This window comes from Rhincodon typus, chromosome 32, assembly GCF_021869965.1.
Source record: "Rhincodon typus isolate 14 chromosome 32, sRhiTyp1.1, whole genome shotgun sequence".
Lineage (NCBI taxonomy): Eukaryota > Metazoa > Chordata > Chondrichthyes > Orectolobiformes > Rhincodontidae > Rhincodon > Rhincodon typus.
The window spans coordinates 29,357,681-29,365,579 of NC_063363.1; positions in this window are offsets into that span (position 1 = coordinate 29,357,681).

A 7,899-nucleotide genomic window follows, 5' to 3' on the forward strand; every position below is an offset into this window, starting at 1 on the left:
CAGGTCTCAGAGATCTGTCCATTCGGTCACAGCCAACTAAAGGTTTTAAAGCGTCCTTGCGGCTGACCTTTGAGGAAATCTCAAATCTCTGAATACTGCAGCTACATGAGCAGAGATTCTGGTTAATTTCTCCCCTCTCTTCCTCAGGAATTCTTCGGATAATTGCAATTGCTCTTCCGCCACATACAATCACAGTTAACCCTGCATAAACTGAGACAGAAGAAAGAAATGTCGTCATTATTCTATTTCTTCCTTCTAATTTCTTCTTTCTATCCCATGTGTTGAACTACAATTCCATAATAACTGATAATTCTCCTAAATCACATATAAAGAGTATCTTTTTATTTTTGTGCTTTTTTTAGAAGCATGGAAGAAAATGAGGAAGAACTTAGTGTTTTAAAAGATTGCTATATGTTTTGAAAAACAAATAACCTGGCACTCATGGCAAACATTGTTTAAACAGCTGATTGAACAAGCAGGGACTGGAGTTTGCATTGTAGAGCATTGAGCCTAGTGGTTACATACAGATGCAGCTGGGTGTCAACAAGAAGTTGATTGGTCTATGGACTAGTGATCAGTCATCAATGACAAAAGCCATTTGTCTGCCAACAACCATGCAATTGGTTCTCAGGTAACTGAACAGTTTGCGGCTGGGAATATAACATAGAGAGGGAACCTATTGATCTCTACCAGTTCAGGAACCGTCTCTCTGTTCTCTGCAGTCAAAGCCAACTTTAAATCTGAAAAAAAACGAACTTATCTTTCCTTCAGCATTTGTTCTAAGCTGTGATGCTTAAATGATAAATGATAAATCAGAGATCTTTTATGAGCAAACCATCCACCTTGTGTTTCTTGGAAATCAGTGGAAACAGATGACTGAAAATCACATTCTGACCAAAATAAGAACCATAAGGACCATCTCTGCAAACCATGAATAGCAGCAACTGAATCATCTTCCCAGTTTTTGTCTGCCCAGCCTTTCTTCTCTGTCTGTTTGTCAGTGTGTGTGTGTGTGTGTGTGTGAGTCGGGAGGGGGGAGCGGGGAAGAAGGGTGGTAGAGGTAAGGGGATTAGATGTATTTAAAAGGGATTAGAGTTTTAATTTGTAGTGTTATATGCTGACAGTTTATAACTGTTTACATATGGCTAATGTCTAAATTACTTGTAATACACAATAATTCATATGAAGTACAGAAACCTAGACAGTGTTTTCTATCAACTTGTGTCTGATAATCAGGTAAAGTGGGGAATTTTGTGTACCTATTTTAAAATTTTCAACTTATGTGATTAATCCAGAAATAGCAGGACCTGCTTTCCAGCATGGTACCGCAGTAAGTCGTGACACATATCTTTGTGCAGTGACATGTCCTCACTTAACAGTCATACGGACTCAGCTTTAACCCTTGGGTAAAGGTCATTGGTTGCAGCGAGGAACAGAAACTCTGGCTGACTGTTCTCTACATGTCCAAGAAGCCACAATGTCCAATATTTACTGCTAGAATCTTCATTGATATCAACTAATTCAACACTGATTGGGAGTAAACCCTAGGATTTCCTAGCTCCATTTTATGCCATGTGAACTATTTATCAATTTGAATGATCAAGATGAATCTTGATTGTATATTAAAAAAAGTTTTTGAAAACCTTTTTGTTTGTTTGATGATTTACAAACCAAATGCTCAGAATTACAAAAGTTAACAGCACAGGTGAAAAGAATTTAGCCTTTTTAGTCATTGCAGAGCCTGTTAATAATCTAAAAGTAACTTCATCGGCTTGCTATCTCTTGATCATCTTGTATCTTCCTCTGCTTCATTTTTTTCCCTTACAAATACAATGTGGCTCTGCCACAACTATTGCCTGTGGAAAAGCATCACACGCACTCAAAGTCAGAGTCATTACAGCATAGAAACAGACCTTAAGTCAAACTAGTCTAAGTCCTTGGTGTGAATAAATGTCCTGTAACCTCTCCTCACTCTGTGGCAGTTTGGATTGGTTCTGGTGATAAGGGATTTCAGTTACAAAATTAGAGTGGAAAAGCTGGAGTTGTTCTTCTTACAGAAGGGAAGGTTGTCATGAGATTTTATAGACATGTTCAACATGTGTTGGGGAGCTATTTCTTGATTTTCACATTAGTTTAATGTCCTTGCAGCTGCTTAGCCTTTGAAACATTCTCCTACTGTCTATAAAGTACACCATCAGTGAGTCCTGTTATAACACTGGCAACGCTTTGAAACATCTATGAAACTGGTGCAATAAACAAACAGGTTTCCAAAGTTACTTTAAAAAGTGCCCCTCTTCCAAGCTCATAAAATTGTCATCAAACACAGCCATTTATTCTCTCATGGGAAAATAAAAGCTTTGTTCTTCTTATCACCTTTCAAACTTGCAAAAATGAACAACCTGGTAATGGAAAATCAGTTCAAAGAAAGATAACGATATTGAAAGGTTCTAAAACTAACTAAGAAGCAAAGGTAAAAGTCCCCTTCACAGCTGTGTCAACAAAGTCTCTCAACCTAAAAACATTGAAGCTCACTTGATAGTTGCCTTCATTTAGTGACAGGCCAGCCGACAGCTCCTAATTTATGTTTCAAAGATGAAACTCCAGCCCAGAGAGTTGAGTATTCAATCTAGGATAATTTATGAAAAGTGTGTTACGTTATTAGAGGTGCAATCTTTAAGATGAGACGTTAAATTGAGACCCTAACAACAGTATCAAATGAACATAGGCATTCCCAGGGCAGCATTTGACCCTAAAGGTGCAGCTTATGTGGCCATTTTTATTATTGCGGTCTGTAGAATATTGACACTTTTCCCTAAATTACAGATATGACTACATTCTAAAAGTGGTTCATTAGGTGGAAAATCTTTTGTGATGGCGCGAGCGTATGAAAAGTACAATGTAAATGCAGGATCCATCCAGCAAAATCCTACTCTGAACAAATCTGCTCCGAAACGAAAATCATAAATCTGGTGATAATATTAGCCCAATGCTTTGATTCAAATCTTGGCAGAATTTATGGAATCTGAATTTACTGCAGCATTCATTAATTTTTTTTAGTTACACTTCAGCTCAAAAACTTTTGCGTCACAAATTGCTGGGAGCACAAGCTGTTAAGGGCAAGTTAAGGTCAAAAGGACATCTGTGACTTTGATGAACAATGGAATCAACAATCTAACTCTCTAACCAATGAGATCTGAGAACTGAGGAGGAAACAAATGAATGATGGAGAAGGAGATAGGGTTTGAATCAAATTTAGCACAGAAATAGAAACAAAGAGAGTGAAAGATTGATTAAGAGGAGTGAAAAGTGAGGCGGAAAGGAAAGGCAGGAAAAAACATGGTTTTATGTTTTGAAAAGCTCTTTTATTATTTACAGCTTACTATCTACACAAATGAGGCTCCACAGTTTCAGTTGTTCCCTTTCTGGACTGGAAGGATTAACTAATGTTGCAGAAAAATAAATATTATCTTTAAGGGTCCTTGTATAATTAGCTATCATCCCCTAACAGTTCACCGTAAGCTTAATTTATTTTAACTGTATAAATAGGATAAACTCTTGAAATTCACAGGGAGACGAATAGCAAGGTTCTGTTTTTGTGAGGACTAATGGGGGAGCAGTTCAAATCATACAGAAACTGGTGCTGATTCACAACTCACACCATATCTCCTCCTCCCTACAAATTGCTGGTCAATACAAAATATCATAACAGGAGATGCATCAACTCCTAATTTCTTACCTTATCAAACTCTGGCCCAGTCTGATTCCTACAACTTGGAGCTGGGATATTGCAAGTTCACTTTGCCTGCAGGCATTCCCTCCACAAACTTAAGGAGTTGTTTTTTGTTGGCTTTGAGCTACTGAACATAATGTAGCACACAGCAGCACAATGGTTTAGACATCCTCCTGAGATAGGTGGTCGAGCTGTTGTTAGCTCCTCCATATATGCCAGCCTAGAAAATTAACAGATGAAAGTCAATAGCTTTCAAAAAATGGCACAGCAATCAAAAAGATGAAAACCCTGTTACAGACCTATTACATAAATGATGACAAGGAGGCAGTCTTTAAGTGCAATGGGACGTGAGCTTGTTATAACTTACCTATGGATATATTCAACAATCCATCACTTTTATTGCAGTGGAAAGAGCTTAAGCACTGAGAGCACAGCATGTCAGAGTAGTGAATTTGGAATTCACTGAAATAGGGTGAGTTCTGAAGATACAACATTTTATTTGAGAAGGTTCTCTGGGTCCTTACCTCTAAAAGGTTTGATTTCCAACATTTTATGTAGGAGACATCAGTTTGAGCCCATGGTAATTTTGGCTTTTAATTCCAACGTGATTGTCCTGAGAGGGTTACTGCTATTTTAAACATGAAAATTATTGTGGGGAAAATATTATTATCTAACAATGAAAATTTCTCCAAATTAAAACCTTAACCCAGGTATCCTATATTGTGAGCTGAATTCTTTTATGAAACATTCTTTTATAACAATGCTAGCAGACAGGACAAACATGGATCACTGCTACATGTGTCCCAGAGCTCAGTTTCCAACTCAGAGACTGGCAGGAATACCTGAATTGCTGTAGGATGGTTCAACTATCATAACATCTATTTGTTTAAACTGCTTCAGAAAGAATCCACTTGAGTCAATATCATTGAAACAAAACAGCCTGATCAAAACTCAAACACCAAACAGCCCTTCCTCATGGTTAACATGCTGGGAGCCTGGAATCATTAGCAACAACAACAGACAAGCATTAATTTGTTCATGTGAAATTCCTCTACTGTTCTTGAGTCTCTTAATAACAGACATTAGTTAAAAATAACATCTGGTAATAAACAGAAAAGGGAGACTCTCAGGTTGTAATTTAGTTAAGCCCCTGTACATGTTCAGGAGTTGGGGCAGTGTGATTAGGTGGATGCGTTAGGGGTCCTGCTGTCCTCCCACTTCCCAAGTGATCAAGTCAGAGGCACTAAAGTAACTGATTTATATATTTTTCTGATCTATTTGTTATTATTAAATCTGTATTTGTATATGGGATGAGTTGTTTACACATACAGAGTCATAAAGTTAAGATCTAATTCCTATTTCTTGGTAACATGTCCATCATGTGTTCACTAGGTTGCCAAAGATCAGAAGACGTCGCCTTTGTTTCTAGAATTCACAGTTAACATAAAGTAACTGAATTAGTTCAGTCAACTAAACAATTTTCCGCTTAGTAGTAAAATAAATTTTGGGTCTGAACCAGTACAATATATGGCAGATTATCTGAATGTTATTGTTGACAGAGTTCTCTCCATATTGCAAATCCAAATACTACTTGCAAAAATGAGCACTGTATGACTGTTAGATACAGCCACCTAGACCAGTGAAGTATACTACACTAAGCCTGCCCACCCTGGTTAGTCTCAGCAGTCCTTAAATAATAAATGGTCACAGGTAGCACACATATCTCTGAGTCAGAAGCCTATGATACCAGAGATTTTAGTGCATAATCCATGCCAGCTCTGCAGCCCACCACTGAGGGAGTATTTCATTGTCTTCCTATCATTTTAAAATAATTCCCATTGATATGGCTTCAGAGGAATGCACATGGTGCATAATAGGTGAGTGACTTTGACATGGAGGGTATGAGGGTGCAATAAGGAATCAGAGAGGGCTGGAGGACACATGCTCGTGTATAAGGGGGATCTAAGAGCCATGTGCTGGCAGAGGGTGCATGGAGAGTGTCTGAAATGAGAAGCAAATTTTAGGGGGCCTTTAAACAATATTGGGACTTGTCTGCTGTGATGGAGGTTCAAGTCAGGCCTTCGAAGCACCTCACTACAATACCTACAGTCCTCACACATTCCTCTAGTGCTTGGAAAATGCACTATGAGCCCAATAGCTGTGAAAAATACAAAAAAAATGAAAGGATGAAATGGCATGTGAAGTCATACATGTGTCCATGTCAGTTTTAATGGTTCCCGGTGAAGACTCGGCCCCCAAACTCAGAGGAAGGTCAGGTTCCATGTTTGAAAACTAAAAATTACATTAAAATTACAGTAAGGCAAATCAATTTAAATATTGTATGGTTCTACCAGTAACTGTCTGGTTGCCAATTCTCTAAAGAAAGAATTTGCACTGACCTTTCAGCTGTGGCTCCATTGGTAACACTCACACTTCTAAGGTACGGGGATTTGAGTTTAAGTCCCACTCTAAGAGTGAAGCACCAATGGTAACAGTCCAATGTAGTTTAGAGGGAGTGCTGAATTATCAGAGAGGCTGTCTGTAAGATGAGATGTTAAAACAAGGCCCCTGTTTCAGTGGATGTCAAATATTCCATGGCAGTCTTGAGGAGAGCAGGGAATCTAATCCTGGTGTTTTGGCCTACATTAATCCCACAATCAAAGTCACAAAAACAGATCATCTGGTCATTATTACCGTAGTGACTGGAGTGATATCAGCCAGGTATCAGTCAGATATCAGCATCATAGAATATGAGTTCCCTGATTGGGGCTGCTAGCCTGGGCTAATCAGGGAGTCTTGCTTACAGAATTAAACAGAAGTGTCAGATATTCTGTTCATTCTGAGAGCTTGCACTGAGCTAGCTGGGTCAGTGTCATGTACTATGCACGTGTAAATAAAGGGTGACTTGGTGATAGGAAACTGGCCTTCATGGAGTTATTTCAATCACGTTGCTGTTGTAGTGGTTTGCTGTGTGCAAATTGGCTATGAAGTTTCCTCCATTACAACTTAAAATATATTTCAAAACACATTTCATTGACTGTAAAATGCAATGAAATTTCTGGTGGTATGAAAAGTGCTTTGTAAATAAAAGACTTTCTTTTGTTAATATAGTGCTTCATGAATTACACTTTTCATATAGTTGAGATATGCCAAAGTAGTTTACAACCAATTACGTACTTGTGAAGGGTTGTAACATAAGAAAAATGGAAGATAATTTGCATTCAGTACAATCCCACAAATAGTAAAGAGATAATGACCAAACGTTAGATTACCTTATATATTAGATCACTTCAGTAAAATGAAAAGTGACCATGGTCCTCAGAAGACCATGAATTGTGCTAAGTTTAGGCTGAGGGTCACGCTTTTGGAGGGGTGGGGCAGGGGGAGCTGGGATGTTAATAACCACTTTAGGTATAGGTAACTATATATTAACTCTACATTAGGTCACTGTATGTTCACTCTGTAAATCAGATTACTCTGTACATTAACTCTGTGTATTGTTGTGAATTAATCTATATATTAACACTGAATATTGTCTCTTTTTGATTAGCCCTGTATGTTTGATCTGTATTAACTCTCTGTATGTCAACTTTGTATATTAAATCACTGTGGATATCAACTCTTTGCATATTAACTTTGTATATTAAGTCCCTGTATATTAACACTCCTATATGTTAACTCTGAATATTAACGTTGCAACCTGACCTGACGTCAGGTTCCCCAATTTGTTACAGTCCAAGATGGGATACCCAAATTGTTAAGCTCCTGGGTGAGGAATGAAGAGTCTCCCTTTCTTTATTCACTCACTTTTTCGGTCACAACATCATCGTGAAATATGGATCAATCTCTGAATTGTTCATGAAGAGCAGATAAGCCGCTGCATGGATAACGTCAACTTTGGCAGTTGAGCAATCGATCTCAAGATTCTTTGTTTTGTAGGTCAGTTGAAATTCCTTTGACTGGTTCCTCTTGAACTGGTCAGAATGAGAGACAGTCTTACCCTCTTGTTTTACCTGCAGTGCAGGGGTGTTTAAAAATGATTGTTGTCAAATCTGTAGCCTTCACAGCTCTCTCACCTACACATTAAGATGTTCAGACAACAACATATGCAGATTAGTGTTGCATGAATTTTATGAACTCTTCCTTTAGATATTTCTCAAGGGTAAAAC